Consider the following 21616-nt stretch of genomic DNA (forward strand, 5'->3'; position numbering starts at 1 on the left):
TACCCGAAAAATGTTACGGCGAGTTTAAAAGATTGGTGTGACAAACAGACGATGTCTGAAAACATTTCATTAGCTTATTTGTTGTAACAAGTCGAAAGTTTATACACATAGATAAATTGATACATTCCCGAAAGAAGCTTATGGTGAAAAATACTTTTTGCTCAAGGTAAGTGTTAAGAGATGTCATTTACAATTTTTTTATTTATTGTACTGATTTTTGTGGGTAGTTTTGACAATGGGAATATCTGGTGCCCAACAGTAACGGAAGAATATATAGAAGGCTCTATCGAAAATAAGTAGTAAATTTCCAACTCAATTTCTGGCGATATATATATATATATATATATTAAATTTCGCGGACTGTGCTTAGAACGCGAAATATTGACTTCGCGAACAATTGCTGAAAAAAAGTTTATAATATCCAAAGCGCTAATGTTAGATTAGAAGCAAAAGAAGTAGAATTCTTCGAGCAACGAATTTTCTAAAAAAGTTCAATACAAAGCACCTGTTACCGATCCATTAAGGAAATAGGAGCTTGTTAAATGGCCATCTAATACCCTACCTAATTCACAGAAAATCTATACAACCAACAAACTGGGATTCCGCACTGAATAAGATCTTACACAATAAGCGATCTTATCCCAACCCACGTAACAATTTGTAACTGTGAAATTTAATCTTACGGTCATAATATAATGTTAAGACTTAGATGGGTTAAGGGTGTGAATACATAATTTCATTTGAGAAGTATCGAATTGAACTAATTAAAATCTTAGAATAGATTCTGCAGGAAGGTTAAATAAGAAAAAAGTCGTCGCACATAGCATTCATGTTGTATTCGATCTACTAATCAATATAATTTTGCAAGTTTCCAATGTCAAGTAATATTTTTAAAAATACCGCAAAACAATGTTTTCCTGATAATTATCAAAATTTCTTTCGTTTTGGCCCTTCTATAGATCTACAGCTATACAAGGATTGAATGCAAAATCCTCGGGCTCGTTATATACTTCTTGTGAGGAGATATCACTGCTACAGACGGACGGACATGTAAAAAATGCGCTAATAAATCTTATATACTTCACGGAATTTGAATATATCTACTATATTCGAACTTTTTTATCAGTAAATGTTACTTAGGTACATACGTTACAGTATAAATAACCATTTTGGCCTTCGCTACACTCTCTTTCTGACTGTTATTGACATTTTCGTTGTGATATGTTCTTAGTTATTATCACTTAGCATGAACAATATACTACATGATCATTTGGCCGTAAAAAACTTTGTTGCTAAGAAAGGCTTGTGGTAATTAGTGTATAGGAATGTTTCTAATCCCGAAACAAAGCAGCAGCTCTTTACACCTTGGTGTTCGCGAAAAATCGCAGCGAAGCGAATGGTTTACTGCTTCTTTGGCATAACCAGTCCTATGGCAACAGTGGTGTTGATACATAGTACAGCGATCAATTAAGAATAGTATTCGACCATTGGTTTGCTAGAAGATATTGGAGAATTTCGTTGAACGTTAAAGAAGAGGCGAGTTAATCTATGTCATGACAATTCAAGGCTCCGAAATATCTAAATAAATCAGTTTTTAATCATCAACAAAACCGATGTATGATGAGCCGTCTATCATACTGGCCTGATTTGACACCCAATGACTTTTTTCTTCAGTACATTAAGAATAAATTACGAGGTGAACAATTTTGATCAAGAAGGCGATTTTGTCGTTGCAAACTCATATTTTGTATCGCTTTAGTCGGAGACATTTGATTATAGTTTCGTAAATTTTTACAGCCAAATCCACGATATTTTCGTATTTATTCCTACCTCTATGTATTTGATCTACCTTCGGCAATTGAAACATGATTTGATTTATTTGATCCTATAAACAAGATTTTCCATGTATTTATTCATTCCTGTGTTTGGTAACAAGCTTTTTCCGAGTTTTTCACCCTCTTCTCTATAAAAACTGCAGTAGCTGGTGTTTTTCATTTTTATTCTTACGAAGTATTCGTTCAAGTGAGAGTATTTTGTTAGAAACCTCCTGAGAATACGTGTGTTTTTTCTCAGGTCAATACATTTATTAAATTAATCGCGGTCATATTTGCGCTGAAACAATTTTGAATATTTAAGACCGGACATAGATTTCCATCCGAGTGATATACTGGAGTTTTTTTATTCAGTTTCTTCTAATAATTTGTTGAAAAGAAAATATATAAATCTGATTTCCAAGGGTTAAACACGCTCTTAATTATAGTAATTTATAATATATGAAGCTAACGATTCCTTCTATCCTACCTAGATCTACTATAGATTCGAACTATCATTTCTACTTTTATTATCAATAATCTGCCTGAAATATAGAAGTTGTATTTACGAATATTTCTAAAAAAGGTGATCCCGTCTCTAGAAGAGATAGAAAATATATACATATTTCACGATTTTGCCGCAGCTTTGTATTGAAATTTTATACCAATATGTTTTCAAAGCTGATCCATCCAAGGAATTTGTTTTTATGTGTGACTCTCATAGAGGACGCTAGTTACATGGTTAGAACTAAGTAGTATTGACCATAACTTTTTTAATATTAGTAGATTTATAAGGCAAAATTTCAAGTGAACTTAAACGTCATTCTACGTTACACCAAAAAGTTTCTCTTGATAAAACTCGATACTGTGCACCGTTTTCGGAGAATTATGAAAATTTTGAAGTAATAACTGATGCTGGTATGAATTTATGATAAATGTAATGAAAAAGGCTATTAACATGAAAAAAATTCTAGTAGGTGTTCAAAAGTCCTCCGCTTTCACGAATATATTTCTACAGAAACCATTCTTCTAAACAGTTGGGAGCCAGCTATGAATTCATTAAAGTGACGTTTAATTCTATCTTTCAGTTCTTGAGGTTAATTTACCTTTGTAGCCTAAATTTTTTTCTCTAAGATACGACCAAACTGTGTAATCTAAGGGATTAAAATCGCATGACCGAGGAGGTCATTCCAATTCATCGATGCGGAAAATGGTTACTTAACCAATTACGACACCTTCTATTAAAGTGCGTTGGAGCTCCATTATGCATAAAAAATAGAGCTCTTCGCTCGTTTAGCATTAAATCTTCCCGAATAAATGATTACTTAACTTAATAAATCTAGGTACTTATCACCGTTTGAATTTTCAGGTAGAATGTGATAACCTATCAATTTGTTACCTGAAGTTGCTGCCCAAACATTAACTTAAATGAGTGTTGGTAATGTCATACCATTTTTACAAGTGGATCATCACACCAATATTGTGCATTAAGAGAGTTAAGACGTGGCCTCGTCCGTAAAAACAATACATTTCAAAAAATTTCGATTGAGGCTGTTCTTTCTTATAACAGTTTGACAAAACTCGAAGTTCCAATTTTTTATATGTATCGTTTTTATCACTGAGATCCCATTTTCGCGACACAAAATTTTCAATTCACATATGCTTACTAATTAATAATAATTATTATTGATAGTCTTATCAATACTTTATGCCAGATTCGGTTATTACTTCATAATTTTCAAATCAAAATATTCCGAAAACGGTACACAGTATCAAGTTTTATCAATAGTACCTTTTTGGTGTAAAATTTAATAATGTTAAAGTTCACTTGAAAGTTTGCTTAATAAATCTAATATTGAATAAGTTATATTCAATACTTCTTGGTATGAACCGTATAACTAGCACCCTCTATGAGAGTCAGACAAAATCAAATTCATTGGATGTATTATGATCGAAAACATATATGAAATTTCAATATAATGTTGCCTTTAGTTGCGGCAAAATCACAAAAAAGTGTATAATTTTTCCTAAACGCCCGTTATCTTGAATACGTTTGTCGTTACGAAAATTTTTTATTGAGCAAACTCATAATATTTTTCATTTTTCTATCTTTTCTACCTAAAAACGGGACCATCTCTTTTTGAAACAATCTGTATATTGCCACAAGAGCATCTTGTTAAAAATAAAAATCCTACTCATATATTTTCAAAATATTGTGCGACATCAAGAAAGAGAAAGAGCGAGGGATAGAGAGAAAGAAAGAACAGGAAACACATTTATTTTTTTCTCGTATATTCCAAATAAAGAATTGCAAAAACTTAAGATGAAATGAAAAATGTTTTATCTTATAGTAATACACTCGTCATCTTTCTAGTATTTCATATTTTGTATTGGATAGAGTCAATCTTTTGAAGAAGAACAAGCTGTGTAAGTGTTCTTATAATAAACGCATTCAGAAACTGAGTGATAAATGAAAACATATACATTCCAGATTTATATACAAAGTTTGGAAAAGCATCTTAAAATTAAATATTCAAAATTTTGGGAAAAGATTATCCATTCAGAATTTTCATGCCTTACGTGCCATCTTTGAATCTTTCATTGTAAAATAAAAAAAGCTTGATTGTGACAAGAGCTATTTATAGGAATATAACTCTTCGAACATATCGGGATTTCTGAGATTTTCACCACCTGCTTTCGATCCCAGAACGTATTTGAATAAGGACGAAAACAAAATCTGCTCCTACTTATGCATATGACCCGTTCAACAACAAGAATATTTTCTACTCCATAATTTTTCTGATATAAACCGTCATGAAGAATTTTTATGAAGAAGTAAGATAGACACAGAATTTTAGGATTTGAAATTAACCAATATATAACTCACATGTAACAGATTACTTTTGCGACGAATATGAGAACAAATACATATGAATTACTGTAAGATATCCAAAAATAATTTAGTAATACTGTTCTCAAAATTGAATTCTGGAATTGTGGATTGTATGAATGTCACTTAAAAGTTACATTGAGGAATCAATCAATAACAAACAAAATATAACAAATTAAATATCTAGCCGAATACAGAGACAGGAATTATTAACAATGAATACATGTTTTTATATCTATCAGCGGCCGCCATCGCAGCTTCGAGCTGCTGCTAATGTCTTCTTTGAACTGCTTCTTTATGCTGCCAGCCTGAATTGAAAATGCCAACGATTGTGAGATCTCATTTGTGATTCGTTTTTTAAATGCATAGAAAGCTAATTAAGTGACATTTGTCGACAAACTGCGAGGTTTACTTTGCACAAGTTGTATACCTAAAGCTCCAACTGATTAACATAAAAAACAGTGGATGAATCCTGGGTATCTTTTAATTCCCCAGAATAGAAGTACACTTCGAAGCAACGAAAGTTATGCCTAAGAAAATTTTGACAACTCCAAAATCCATCTTACCACGAGGCCAAACAAACAATGCCTAGTTTGATATGCTAATTCTTCCTAAATAAAAAGCCATTATCTTCATTTTGATATTTAAACAAATTATAAACTTTGTTGTTTTTGTGTCTCCAATGACTGACTAAATGTTATGTAGGCTTGAAATACCTACGTAATCTACACCTCACTCTCTTTTCACCAAATTGTTTTATAAGTATTATATAACTGCGGTGTGTGAGACATTATAGGTTTTCAATAGTAATTTTGAGTATGTATTAGTTTATACACAGAAGCAGCTTTCTGTTTAAAAGATCTATAAATTCTTTATCACCTTTAGAGCTGATCTAATAAATTCAAAATATTCGTGAGGAAAGATGAATTATCGCAGGTATTGAAGTTTGTTAACACATCATTTCAGCTTTATTATATACTTAATGTGAAGCTTCCATCTACCTAACTTATATTTACCTTATAGGTATCTTAAATATATGTTAGTTATAGTGTCATGTGAATCTCCTTACGAAACTGTTAACTGAGAAAATTACTAAGAATAAAATAGTTATGAGCTTGCAATAAGTTGTTCACATCGTCTAAAGGTTATTTAGAGGTAGAGAGCATAACTTACATACAGCCATATTCTTTCTCAGAAAAGTAATACTAAATGATAGTACAAGCTACAATTTTGGTTGATTATCATATTGTATTTATTATATATGCAGACAAATATATTTCTTCAATTTATTGGTTTCAGAATATTTCATTTTTTTTACTTTGTTATCGTTTTTTGTTTTCTTCCATCTCAATTCTTTTCAGTGCTCAGGGCATCGTTTATGCCAACCGGCAACATCGTGTCGATTCCAGTTTTAAGAGGGGTCACATAGGAATTAGAAGAAAAAGCACCCATAGTGGTCAGTTGCTCAGAAGACGTAAGCAATCATTGTTTAGGATATTTTGTGAATTCGAAAGACGTACGGCTTCCAGAGAAGACGTATTATTTTGTTTAAAGACTTAAAAGTTAGTTAGCTGCTCAGAAGACGTGAACACCGATGATTTATGATATTCTGTGAAGACGTAAAAACGTACAGTTTCCAGAAAATACGTATTTCTTTTGAAAGACGACGGATCACATAAATCAAATACTTGTGTATATAAATCATTATTTTATTTTGTTACATGTATATCTTCATAGTTTTTTTTTATGAAAACTTACATTATTTGAACTAGCATTAAAATTTTTATTTTCTTTTCTCGAAGAATTATATGAATAGTTGAATTTGCTTACACTCAATAGGAGGTTATATTTTTTGTAATTATCCTAGATAGGTTTCACAGTAAAGTGGATTTTGTTGATAAATTTTGATGAAAGGATCTTAAACGTTTCATGATCAATTTTAAGGTGTTTCTTACTATTTGAATACAACGCAGCTTCCAGCTTATGTAAACGGTTATATTTCGTAAACTAGTTGTACTACTTGGGTAAAGTGTAAAACACTTCAAATTATTGATGAATATTAGTACAGTTCAAAGTCATTAATCTAATCGTTAGCCATTTGAAATATTTTTTAATAAGGTTCACAAAAAAATATCAGCAGGTACCCATATATCATTTGACTTCCTTGAGGTCACTGATTATGTTGATGGATGCATGTTTGCCAAAAGGCACATATTTTTGGAAATTTTGAGAACCAAATCCTGATTTTGTCATGTTAAAAATGTATTCATTTAGTCCACTAATAATTTTTTTCACTCTTACTTGGCCTACTTGTTTATTAGAGAAATGTTGAATTTTACTTTTTTTTTTGGGTTGGTGGTTGCTTAAATCTATCTCCGTAGATAGTATATTTTTTATCAAATTAACCACACCATAATTTAGTATTAAATGATCGACCGATGTAACTTAAATCCATATTTTGTTACGAATTTATTCTCTTACTTCCAGGTTTTAAAAAAAGATGAAGCCATATTTTCACTGAACGCCATTAACAGACAAAATTGTCGATAATAAAAATTTTCAAATCCTCACAAGATGATGTAAGGCTCAGTTCCCTAAAAAGTTTAGCACCTGGACGGGAATTATTGGCAGCACAATTATCATCCCGTTTGATCTACAGAGCAATCTTCAAGTACAAAATGTTTGAATACGTTGAAGCAGTATATAGTACCGGAATCAACTAAAGTGAAATTTCTGGAACCGTCGATTATAATTCTGCTGAACACTTTGTTTACACTACGACTATTCCAATACTCACGCTTTCTGATGCGTATTTTGATTGTTGGTCTAGTAATAGTTTGAACAGTTTGTTGAGTACCAGACACAATCTGTTCTATTTCTAAATATTGATAACTTGAATTTGCCAAATTGAGATATATGGATGTTTTAAAAGTTATAACAGCATTATGCGACTCAGTGTCCCATATCAAATTTGCAATTGGAAGAGATGAGGTTTTTAAAGCGACATTGTGCATCAACCTCAGTTTGGGTTTTCGAAAATAATTTGTAAGCTTGAGAATATATGTTTATAATGAGTGAACTAATGTGGACGATCGATCATTCAAAGTATTTTCTCTATCATATTCTCAAGTTTTAAACAATAATAATCATTAAATATACAAGCAATTGAACAAACTTAAGTGAAAATCACATTAAATTTTACGTTAAGTTATTGGCAACACCTGCACACACTCGATGGTGCTACTGTCATTTGAAGACTTAAGTATGACCGGTCATATGTCATCAGATTGCTTGTTGTGGGTTTATTTAAGTACCGTTTTCTCTAATACTTTGAAAAGTGTTGCAAGAATTCCGAAAAAGATGGGATTGTTGTTAAAAAACGAAATGGTCTCAATTTGATCACCTCATTTATATCTATTTCTTCTCAATAACTGTGTATAACTTCTGTTTTTGTTATTCATTTGTCATTCAATGAAACTATGACCAAATGGATAGTATTTCTTCCTTCCGTATTTACATTAACAAATGCATTTTCGATCTTTAACTACATCATCCAGATTAATTGTTATTTTAGGAGGTTGGGAAATTAGACCTGACGACTGTAGTCACAAACTTCTAATGGTTTTTGAATTTGTTTCTTCTAGGCCATATAATACTATAAGTCTCGCCTTAAAAACTGCTCCACTTTCTTTTGGTGGTATGCTTCTGACGCCAATATATTGATGTTAAAATTCGTCATTTTTAGAACGATTCTTAAGCACAATTTTTTGTTGAAACACATACACGTTCAGGACATAGCAGAAATTACAAAAATAAGGAAAACTCTACCAAAATCACTAAAAACACTTAAAAAAACTAAACAGTATAAAACACCCTTACAGATTGTATTGTTGTTCACCGATGTCGAAGCCAAATTCAGCGCCATCTAGTCACACGTGATTTTCGGTGTTAACAACTAAATCGATCACAGCGCTCGATGTGATCAAATTATCGTCACAACATGCTCTCACTACAAACAAACACGTGAAAATTGGATTGAAAATCGTTCATAATAGTTGTTCTACTGTTAATACACCAATACAGGCCGCAATAGTACGAGTACATATTTCCACTAGCTAAGTGGGAAGTAGATGGAAGAAATAAATGAGTAAATACAGTGATAAGAGAAAAGATTTAACCTTGTTGCGTTTAAACTAAGAGTTGCCGTTTTATTTAAATGTTTTGCAATTATTAGGTTTCTGAAGCTACGATTGTAACTGTAAACTTGGATGTGGAATATTCTATTTGTATGTAGAATTGAGTCCTAAGTTTGAATAACTACATCCTTAGTAGCCTAAAAATAATTGAAAAACAAAAATTGGGAGTTATAAGTAGCTCAGTATTGATCTAAATATTATTAATTTCTGTATTTTATTTCACTAATAAACTATTTTAACAATTTTTATCATTGCAGTTGTCATGTATCACATTTCACCGGTTAGGTTATGATATGGATATCTAATCTACATAGTACTTGTAGATCTTGTTATGGTATTTCGGTTAGGATATAAACTATTAAGCATATTAGATGTTTCTTGTTGACTTCTACGACTATCACCATATCTTAATATCATTAAAATATCAATTCGTTCTTTTTCAGATAAACAATCCATTGTGACTTTCAATAAACTTCAACAATAATAATTTAATGAAACATCAAATGTATTATTTTAACTTTGGCGGAGATAACGCAAATGTAGTACGAAATTATTGCATTTAGGTATATGAAATATCAGATGAAAAATGATAAGTATTTCTTAATGATTTCGAAAAACGAGAAATTGGTCAATTTGAAAAAAAAAAGTTTATTATTTTTTCGGAAAGAAGAAAGATCTGACAACAAAGTAAATACCATCATAATACCGACCGTATCACAACAACCTTGCGTACAAAAATTTAAAAAAATCGTACAAGCCGTTTCGGAGAAAATTTAGGTGTTCCATACATGAACTTCACTTTGTATAATTTCATAAAATATGGTTTTATGACCAAGATTGTTTCAAATTTCATCTTCTAATCAGTACAAATTGAATAAAACTATTCGATGAGAAAATTTTACAGGTGTTCAAGTTATCAAACAAAAGTAAACATAAAAATATTATATAACAATGCCGTTTTCAAAAACCTTCTTGTGAAAGCTTGTTAAGTGCTATATAAAGTTTTACGCAGAATATTACCTCTCAAAACTTTGCGATCAGTAAATTAATTTACGTAAGAAAAATTTTGATGGAGCGCTGTTTACTTATGATTTGAAAGGTATATAATTTTTTCTGCTTCAAAAATTAACTCTGGTATAAAATTATGAAAAATTGAAGAAAGAACCAATTAAATTCGCGATAAAAATGTATTACAAGGTCTAGAAAAGACTCTGGATTTCAGGAAATGTGATTTTACTGCAATGATCTTTTCATAATCATCATTTCTCATATCACTTCGTTAGTTTGAGGTAAATACCTGATGTATACCATCTACTCGAAGCATTTTCAGTCATTTTCTCCCACACTTTTCATAAAAGAGTAGGCCATACATCCCTTTATTTTTGAGATTACCATAAAATGAACAAACACAATGTATTCAATCTAATGAAAAAATGAAAAACATAGAAGGAAAGGCCTATAACTCGTCGCTGACCATCTTTGCCTGTTACTATGAAATACGCCCTCAAAGTAGAGGAAGTTAAGCAGTCCCACAAATGATTTTAGCTTAACCACATCTATAATTTTTCATCTCATTCACGTGGGAACTGTATATTTATTGGTATATTGATTGAGTTTCTGATATTGTATCACTCATAAGACATTTTGGCATCTTTGTCAGACCCCGTAACATTTGAAAGCTATTCGAACATGTCTTGAAGCGTATGTTTCGTTTGATGGTGTTACAGTTAGCTTTTCTAAAAAAATTATTTTCACAGTCAGATCTATGGAAGTTGTTTTCAGAGGTGTTGGAGTCTTCCTTCCTTTTAACTTCATCAACATCACCCGTATCAGAAAAAAATGTATTTATTTTTCAAATTAGTTTCCTTTCAGCTCCATACAGTTTTCCCAACGATGTTCTATACGTTGGATACCCTTTTTATGATAAGAATCGTCAAAATAGACATTAACTGCCGACAATATTCCTTCATTGCTGGAAAATCTTTGATCACCAAGCCATTGTTTCATGTCTAGGAACAGAAAATAACCCAAGGATGCTAAATCTGCCGAATAGGATGCATGAAGTAGCATACTAAACAACATGGCGTCTTCAAACTTCAAACATATACTGTATAGATTGTGCACTTTCTAATACAGTGGTATTTTTCAAGCATAGCGCTATCTCTAAGTACTTTTGGAACCATCCTCGTATAGGTAATAATATAATAGAACCTTTGGATCCGACGGAAGGACAATGGTTACTATAACAATTATTCCGCCCATGTACATTTCTTCTCGCACTGTACAATATTTTTCTACTTTGCAAATGCGATTAGTTTTTCGCAATATTTTTCGAACTAAATTTACAATATATGCGATTATAATTCGACAGTTATCATAAGGTGTATTTGGTTCCCTGCATCAACGTGCTATCAAATATCAAATTTTTTAAGAAGTTAATAACCAGTTAAAGTAAGTCAAATTTGGAGATTTATCTCCAATACAAATAGCTGCTTTATCCTGCTATATTCAGACGTCTGAAAATGAACTTGATACTACCAGATCGTTCAACAAAAAGAGATTGAGAAAGCGATATATTACAGAAAATTTGACACGAGGATCTGATGTTTTGAGTGAATTCAATCCGTTGTTATAAAGTTTGATTCCCAAATTTGTTTTTCTCAAATTGCTGCTGAAGGAAATTGCTCTTTACGAGTTGTAAATCGGAAACTTGTTGTGAGTTTAGGTCCAGTACGAATAGTATTGAAATGGATGTAAACTCTAATGCAAACTCATCTTTTGTTAGCAATCCATTAGGTTAGATTATATTGCATTGTCATGTGCCGTTTTGTTTAAAATAACTTCAGATATTCCTGTACGAAACAAATTTGCAATGTGGAAAGGTCATGATAATACTAAATAAACATGTTAAACTAAGAGAAAATACATTTAAAAAAAAAGTGAGTAAATAGATCTAGAACTTAGGTCCATTAAAAGGACTTCCGCAAATGAATTTCTGTCTTTGTTTATTCTAAGAGATCGATATTACCAATTTCAAATGTGAATTTATATTAGAAAAATAGCCCGGTTCAAATTCAAAATATAATTACACCCCGAAACTACTATTTAAAAGGGTTATTTTCTCATCTGCGTTCTAAAATTTATGGAACCTTAGCCAATGCGACGGCTGGAAAAAGAGAAAAAATAATAACAGAGATGGTACCGAGATGAGAAAAGGAGTCATCGAAGCTAGAGGCCAACCAAAGAGCACCAAAGTAGATTTATTTTTTCTAATTAGAATCCCTACAGGTCCCGAGGATTGGTAGAAGGGAAATACCGGTAGCCGTATTAATATTTGAAACAGTAGGGTCATTTCTCGAAGGACCAGCAGCCCGTCTACCACGGAGCCTACGTTGAAGACAAGATCCGGAGCAAAGAAAGTGCACGAAGTTGTACTGAGTCCGTTGAAGGATTTTTTTCTACGCCAGTTCATCTGAAGTTAAGTGGAAGTAGAAGCCGAAGACCTTACCGGGCCGCTTGATTGGAGTCCGTTGTGACTTTGTATGTATTATATTTATGTGATGACTGTTTTCAACCACTGAAATATAAAATTTCATGTTTAAGGAAACTACCATTGAGAGACGTCTCAGTGGTGGTAGTATTTAGTGCCTTTATCCAACCGATTATATCTAGGACAAGAAAATGCTAGTGAAACAGTTTTTACTCTTCAGTAGGAGTATATATAAGGAGCTGATTTTTCACCTCTCATTGGTGGTGGTGTTGTGCCTTTAGCCAAACGAGTAGATAAACGCTATGGAAAATTGGAAAACGCGCATGTGGTAATTTGCTATTGAGAGATTTGAAAACCGCAACTTTGTTGCACGCACTCGCTTTTGTATGGCGGCACCTCTCTGTGACCATTTGTGTCTCCCTTGGGAGAAGTACCTACAGATTTAACGCTTTTGGTGCCGTTGCTTTTTCCGGTTAGTTTATTTATATTGGAGTGTCTTTATGTATATGACACTGCTCAAAGCAAGTGTGGTATACTGCGAAAAAACTGGCGCATTAGACAACCCGAACCGACACTTATCTTATCTAAGGAACATTACTAGATGTTTACGAAATAATAATCCTAAATAAAACGATAGAGTCTAGAAAAAACCAAGGAAGAACAATAAAGAGGACGTGAGGCAAGCAATAGTGTTTATTTCTTCGCTTTATTGATTTTTATCTTGTAGCATTCTAAATAAGAATTAATATATCTGTTATTTTCGAATAATCTTCTCCAAATGACACGATTAAATGATATTTCGACTAAGGTTCATTAATACATTAGTTTTAATGGAAATACTGCCGTACTGAATACATTTGATAATCAGTAGCTATTGTGACGAAACTATTATAGTCGGAGAGCTGGTCGCCTCTTCGACTTTTACAAGGCTGAAACTTTTTTTATATGTTATTTAATATATTTAAAGTAAAAAAGCGCGGTTGCAACAATATCTACTATTTTTTGCATACTATTGCAAAATTTTTATTTAGAAAAATATATGTTCACAAATCTGGCTTACGGTATATTTTTAATAAGACAATTTTGAGTATAAAAAAATTCCCAGATGATTTGCTCGGTTGCAAGTATCTGTAAAATGGATCGAAAGTTGCTAAGACGGGTATTTTGATCACAAAAATCTACCGACCCTGTCGATCCTCCAGCTAAAGAATTTTTATGTGAACATAAGGTTGACATATAGGTAATACATTATTTTGTAGAGGAGAAGAACATTTCACTCATATTACTGGACGTAGTGATAAGATATTCAAAGCAATCGAGAAATTCATTTTCCAAATTTAAACTTCAAATTCATATCAACATACAATGCAAATGATGAAAATGAACCTTTTATTAAAAAATATATCAATTGTTATGCATCCAATTTACCACCGAGTGAATTATAATTAAAGTAACAACTTCGACGAACTCAATATATATCAAATATATGGCGCAATGCCGATCTGAAATGTCCTAGAATATTGAAACCAAGCCAGACGATTATGGTTGGCTAATAGAGGAAGAAAAGTACACTTTTCAATGGCAAGATGGGAATATTGTACCATCATCAATGTTTTGTTGAAATTCAATGAATTAGACAATACTACTTCGAGTAAGGAATTTTTAATATTAATTGAATGAAGTGTATGAACATTTATGTGTAATATCACGTATTTATAATGGAGCGTTTATAATTAAAAAAAATATATATGAAATTACCTGTATAGAGATATTTTATTATAAATGCTTATCTTTACAAAGGAGTTTACAAGATATTTTCTTTAGGAATTAGATTTGGACGATCATACCAACCGTCTTAGCAACTTACGATCCATTTTCAGATACTTGCGACCGAGCAAATCATCTAGAATTTTTTTTTATACTCAAAATTGTCTAATTAAAAATATACTCGGAAGCCAGATTTGTGAAGATTAATTTTTGTAGATAAAAAATTTGCAATATTCAAAAAACAGTGGATATTGTTGCAACCGTGCTAACCCTACCAGAAGTTGATTTTTACATTTTAAATATATTAAATAATATATAGAAAAAGTTTCAGCCTTACGAAATACCTTAGTCGAAGTGGCGACCAGCTCTTAGACTATTAAATTATCAAAGTCGACTTTTTGAGTTACTCATTTTCTGTGAAAGTCGTAAAATAGTGTTTATTCTATCCGAATTTCTCAAATAATTGATCCATATTGTCTTATACATTCCTACTCTAGCTTTAATTTATTTTAAACCTCGATGGAAGAATCACCAGATTTCACACATCGGTGTATTACCTACTTTGCTACTGAAACTGTCTCAATTCTTGACTTCTTGTTGTAGAAAGAGCACATTCACCTCCACTTTGTCTTTTAAATTACTGTCCTCGCATCTTATTGTTGACTTATCTTTAGAACTGCTGGATTAGATGTTATTCATTTTTATTGCCTACGTTACAAGACTATTTCAGATACAACAAAAAATATTTCTTTTATTTTACAAATAATTCCATTCGAATCGATTTCTATTTGTTGTGAATATCGTCAAAAGCGAAATAAAAATTTAGTTATCGTAGCCTTGTGTGAAACATGTATTTTTGAACCAACAAACTTGATTTCTTCATTTATCATTCATAGCATCCATATTTTCATTTCATTCAAATTCTAGTATAGAAAAAGTATCGTCATGAGAAACTGTATTCAAAATAATTTTGTATACAATGAAAAAATATTACGGGAATTCAAAATTCCGTCAAAAACTCCATATTTAAAATTGGAATGAAAATCAAATCATTTTCTTTTGGATATATAAATCTTCAAATATTTTCTTTTCAGTATGAGCTCCTACCTCCTTACTATTGCATATTTGATATGGGCAAACGTAAAATCAGTCTTCAGAACAGAATAAAGAGGTTCTAAAGCTCGTAAAGATAGTTCTAGCAGCAGATCTTCAAGAGCTTTGGAAAAACTATGCTGAACATGTTATCAAAGAAGAAGAGTATGTGGTATCACTGTCATAATTAAATCAAATGATTACTACCATTCACACGATTCTGACTACCATACTTTAGAATTGAAATGTTTCTTTCCTTTTGTTTTATTTGCAAAGAATTTATTTTCCTTTATAGCTTTTTCTTTGAAATTTCGTTTTTGAGAATAAAAACGAATGGGGTACAAAAAGGGCTCAGCTCACGTCTGGTGCCCTGTTTAAACCAAACTCCCTCACAAACAGATTCATTCCACTCGTCTATTTACGTTTTATAATTTAATATTCAGTTGTAGCAAGTTAACGAGGTATAATAATGATTTTTCCTAGTAAGACTACAATTAAGTGCATCTGTCCAAATAAAGGAGTATAATGCCGTCGAATTTATAAACACTAGATTGTCTTTTAACGCATACTTTTTCCCATACTCGTAAGATATAAATAAGCTCAAAAGTATTTATAAAAGTAATAAATTAATAAAATTAGGTATCTACGCCTATGGTAGATAAAACAAAATTGTCGGTAAGTGTTTCGAACCGGTTTTTACAATCTGTAATTGATATTGGAAGAACTATACAACTTTTCTAATTTCACTATGACTCGAAGAAGGGCAAACCAAGAACGCAGTATAAGTAAATGCGATATTAGAAACAAAATTAATATTTAATAGTAGGTTGAGCTACGACATGTACTTCATAATTTTTGTGTTTGGTATTATTACCTATGTTATTATAGTCAACGGCTGTCAGTCCTTTAACGTTATAAATATTTCGTATATGCTCTGAATATTTATCAAAAGCGTTTTTTTAATAACGGCGAAGCATTTTATATCAAAACCTGCCTAATTCAATCATTTCGAGAAGAATATTCCGCTTGAATTTAAAATTGAAGTGGCAAAAGCAATACGTTACAACGAAACCTCTTCATTTGGACACGATTTGCAAGTTCAGAGTACTTTGAAGTCACTCGATAGATTGCTGAGCGAATTAAACTTGGGTGCTTATGATAACGAATAAATTCTCTCACATTTTAATGGACACGTTTTGTCGAATATCATAAAATGGAGAACTTACATTTATAGGTAGTAAATGAATGAAATAGAATTTCTTTTTTGGTATCTTACATGTTACACTCTGCTGTTATAGCTTTTATTATAGTATGGTGAATTAAGTAACGCATAAATTTTTAGCTAAACAAACAAATATAATCAAGAATAACAAGATATCGATTTCTAATTTTAGTCTAATACAAGTTAACAATGAATTTTAACTTAGAGTGTGAACGTGTGTATTGCACAATAAGATTAATTAGACCATTATTATTTCGTATATCCAATTCCAAATTGAAATATACACAAGTTAAATTGATTGCATTAGTTCCGATAACATTGTATTGCTATCAGTTCATGGAATTTAAGACCCCACGCTGAACTAGATTAACAAAACAATAAACAGAAACAGTGGACACAGAAAAATGTTGCCTGCTTCATGATAATTGTGATGTTGTTTATATTAAAAATATCCTTGCATTAAGAAAATGCAGTAAAAAGTGATCAATACAAAAAATTTCAGCATGAATAAAATAATGTTACGAACGTCCACGACATAGATCTTGAAGCCGTTCCAAATCGCTTATAATAGAAGTCTAAAGTTTCGCGAATGCAACGGTTTTTTTATCACAATGGCTATTTGTTCATATTGTTTTTATAATTAATTTTTAGGAAGGTCTTTTTATTTAGTTGTTTGTTTTATACCTGCTAGGATTATTTAAGAAATTCCTTTTTAGTATAAATACTTTCTTGATAAGGAGCCAGAAGTCAGTATATACTCGAATGTCATAGTGTACGAAATAGTAAATAGTAACCGGTGAATTTAAATGAATTAGTGTACAGTTAATTATTATATATAATGAGTTATTATAAATAGTGTCTAGTGTAAGTGTCTGAAGTGTAAATAGATTAAGTAAATAAGAGGCAGAGTGTATCAATATACTCCACCTTTAGAAATTAGTTGAATAATTAAGAAAAACCTTTCTTGTAAACAAAATTGACTACAAAGAGAAAATGATATTTGCAAATTGTTTATTTTCTTAATAGAAAATTTTTATGGAATATAGGAATTGTAAGATCTTCAACCAATTCAAATAGAATCTGCCAGTAGAAAATTAAATGCAAAGTCGTGACAATTATTATGAGCTTAACAGTTCCACTGGATTCTCACTTCACATTACAACAGTGCAGTACAAAACTGTGAGTAAACATTTGTCTTTGGCTTGCTTTTGCTTTCGCTGAATGAAATTTAAGTACAATGAGTTAAGAGATTAATAACAATTAATTAATACAATTTTATTGGAAATGTACTAAATAAATTGAATAAGTGATATAACTCCTGTCAACATATAAGTATATAAATATGAAGGAAAGTTTTTCATGTAGGAATTATGAATTACTAATAATTAGCTTGAAAATACTGTGTTGAGCAAAGTTTTCATTCGTTGTTATGTGATATATTTAGAATATGGATGCTAGAGAGAATGAGGAGTATCTGTTATGGGAAAAACCTTGATAGAGTGTCCAGCTGTATACGATAGACAACATTTCAAAAACCTTCCAGAATAGCGGTGGTGTAGACAAAGGGTATGAATGTAGCAATTGTAAATGAATTACTTACAATTGTACTGTCTGACGCTCGTTTCGATAACCAAGTGATCGTCTTCAAAGACTGAACGTGAACAAATCACCTTCCCACTCAGTTTACCTTCAGTTTCTGAAGACGATAACTTGGTTATCGAAAGGCGCGTCATACAGTGTATTCATGAGTGTCGGTGTAGTGGTGGTATAATCAGTATGAATATCACCAACGATTCCAGAAAATCCAACTTAACCATATAGTTCGTTAGGATATAGTTATTTATAATATTTGTTAAAAGTGATGTTTCATTTTACGAGTGAATAAGTTTGTGAAATGAGCGGAATCAATTTAACAATTTCACGAATGAATGATTGAGAAAAATGCAGAAATGCACATTTCTCAGTTAAGGTGATATCAGACGGTTCACTTTTCAGTTTAATCGGATAAATGATCACTCGAGTGAACGTTCTCTTCGTGTTCATACGTTTCATTTTTCATTTATTCGGAGTGTATTGGTTCACTAATAAATTCATTAATCACTTTTCATTCATTTAATGCATAGACGTTTCATTCTTAATAGAAGATGCTGAATGAAAGACAGAAATGAATAAGAAATGAACCGTCTGATATCACCTTTAGATATGAACCCGCGAACATTGGACTACAAGGCGACGATCTAACCATACAAACGTCTACGTATCAACTGCTTCTTCAGTTGTAGAAAAACGTTCACGTCGCAATTTATTTTCGATCTGCGGTAGTAAAACGAAATCATTAGGTGCCAAACAAAGACTGTACGGCGGAAGATCCCTCAATTCGATGTTTTCACCGTTCAAAAACGTTTGTTTCAACTGATATGTGAGAACACGCATTTTGGTGATGGATAGTAATTTATCTTCTGTGATTGGTTTTCCTGATTTTTTTTAATACTTCTGGGAAACACCCGCTAGTGTACCATTCAGAATTGACCGTTCTACATTCCTCTTATGTAACGGTGGCGATTTGTCCAGTTGTTTCGAAAAAACAGGCGACCACTTGCTTCGAAGTGCTTTGCTCGATTCATTTCATCTTGCAAAGCCCCATAGTTGATTATTGTTTAGTTTCGGGTTCATATGCATACATCATCATGCGATCACGATCACGATCACGATCGTAAAGACACGAGTTTTTTTTTAGAGTAATTGTCAAATTATGCGGACGAACCTTTTTCACAGCTAAAGGTTCATTCAGTATTAAGAGTGGAACTAATGCACAAATATGCCTCAATTGCAATGACATATTCAGATCGGTGTTGCGTATTTCAAAACTTAAGTAGCAGCAATTATATAACGTTCTATAACATATAATTATTAGGGCAAACGAATCACGTAATCTCATTCTTTGGGTTCATTCCAACCCATAAAAACTGTCCTTGGTACGGTGGTGACTCTGTACAATAGAAATTACGTGTTACAACTGGACATTTACCGTTATACAAACGATTCTGTTTTGTGTTCGAACCGACATAGGTATCGTGAATCGTTTTCGGGACGGTATTTGAGATACTTCGTTGATATCAAGTACTGTTACCAGAACCTTGCGTAGTCAGAGATTGCGCAGAAAATATCATTTAAATGCATGAATAAATTGTTTCAGGTATGGTCCAGATTAGCAGGTTGGAATCAAACCTCTTTATCTATCTAACTATTCGTTGTGCAATAGATTTTGTTTTATTAAAAAATCCATACATTGAAAGATATTCTATTATTAAATAATATACTCTCCTTTAACTTAGCTGACTTGTTTCAGTGTTGTTCTAACTCCATAGTTGTGAAGTAGACTCTCACAGATGCTATCACCTTTTTGTTCCATGGAAGTAGTTTCTCATGCATGAATGTTTTGACATATATGAACAGTCAGAAATCAGAGGGATCCAGTTCCGAAGAATATTGTGGATTTGGAACAATTTGTAGTTCATTGCATTTATTTTCGCGACGGTATCCTGAGCCATGTGAGGATTAGCTTTTTAGAGTGTAAATCAGTATTTTCCCTCGAATTTTCACATCATATAGATTTAAAACAATACCATCATACTTTGTGATTATTGTTTCACAATTGTGTAGGTAATTCACAAGCAAAACTTATGTTAAATTATTTCCATGATTTCTAGGCAGCTCCAATGTACCAGAATCACGTCAGTTTATTGGTATGATTTAGCTCTGAGGTTATAGACTCAAGTTATAAACCTACGTTCAAAATTAGTTTTATGAGTGACGATATCAGCTTCCTTAGAAACTAGAAATTTTAATGAAATTAATAGTTTTTATATTTTTTATATTTTCACCATGTATCATTTGGTTTTGTGTGGGAAAAATGGAGCCAATTATTGAAATAAATTGTAAAAGGAATGGAAAAGTTCTCTTTGTCAAAGTACTAAAGGCGCTTGTTCAAAACATTAACAATTTTCGACAATGACTTGTATAATTTTGACAACATGAAATGATATGAATCATGTAGCGAAAATTCAATTTCGGAATAAAACCCTTTTTGTGATATTTTCATTGCACTGTAAATTATAAATGGATATTATAAAATAGCTTTCTTGTAAAAAGGCTCTTGCTTCTTCTTTGATTGAATTTTCGAAACTTTCTGACAAGCGTGTTCCTATCTTACCGATGACTCGTTGGATCTCGACTTTGAGCTCAGGAACTGTTTATGTTTTTTCTCGTAAACATGAGATTTCAATAAACTACAAAGAAAAAAATGGCACGGCGTTAAATCGCACGATTTTGAAGATTATTCGATTGGGAAATCGTTGTTTTGATAAATCGATTGTTTCGTGCACAGTGATGTAGATGCCTAAAATCACATAATGTTTACATCCACACACTTTTATTAAGACCACTTTTACAGGGCGCAGTTATATTGTGGAACAGTGATTATGCCAACATATCGAAAAATTCACGAAATGTTTAAATTTATGTATGTTATTATGGAAGAGTGTTTGATAAGTGGATATGAACGATTTAGAAGGAAAAATTAGCCAATTTAGTACGAGAATACGTACTTTGAACTAAAAAACAAATAAAAATACACAAAAAGATAACAACCTTGTTTAGTGAATAACTATCTATTTTAACTGATGATTTGCAAAGAAACTGTTAAGTACTAAATTTGCATGTGTAGTAGTCTTCATTTGAAACCGGATTTTATTGCTGAAACTGTTGTTGGTGAAAAAAGTTATATCTATGACTGTGGGACAAGAAGTTTTTATAAAAATCCAGTGATTCGCCTTTCTCCTATTGAAGAGGGAAACTGTATACTACGAAGTATACAAAGGTTACGTTTATAAAATAATATGTGAGGAAGGAGAACTAGAAAATGGCCAACGATTTGTTTCTTGGTTGCCAAAAGTATTTTTGTTCCTTCTACCCGACCTTACACACCAGATGTAGTACCATGCGATCCCTGGTTATTCCCGAATATATTATATAGAAAAATAGGAAAATTATTACTTACAGCTTATGTGATATTCATCACTTTTTATTTTTGTAATGTCTTCCCCTATTCTTGCTCAAACTATCTAACTAAACTACCTTCAATTGTTT

General features: G+C 31.8%; 1 protein-coding gene and 1 long non-coding RNA gene across 2 annotated transcripts in view; one reads left to right on the forward strand and one right to left on the reverse strand.

The window, feature by feature from the left end:
- LOC130890732 (5-hydroxytryptamine receptor 2C-like) overlaps positions 1 to 21616 on the reverse strand; it is a 397879-nt gene that overhangs the window by 111649 nt on the left and 264614 nt on the right. The window lies entirely within an intron of this gene.
- LOC130890733 (uncharacterized) overlaps positions 17601 to 21616 on the forward strand; it is a 76460-nt gene continuing 72444 nt past the window's right edge. The window contains exon 1 of the long non-coding RNA XR_009058784.1: positions 17601 to 17647. This is a non-coding gene — a long non-coding RNA (uncharacterized LOC130890733). The remainder of the gene's footprint in view (positions 17648 to 21616) is intronic.

The sequence above is a fragment of the Diorhabda carinulata genome, chromosome 2 (genome assembly GCF_026250575.1).
Source record: "Diorhabda carinulata isolate Delta chromosome 2, icDioCari1.1, whole genome shotgun sequence".
Classification (NCBI taxonomy): Eukaryota; Metazoa; Arthropoda; class Insecta; order Coleoptera; family Chrysomelidae; genus Diorhabda; species Diorhabda carinulata.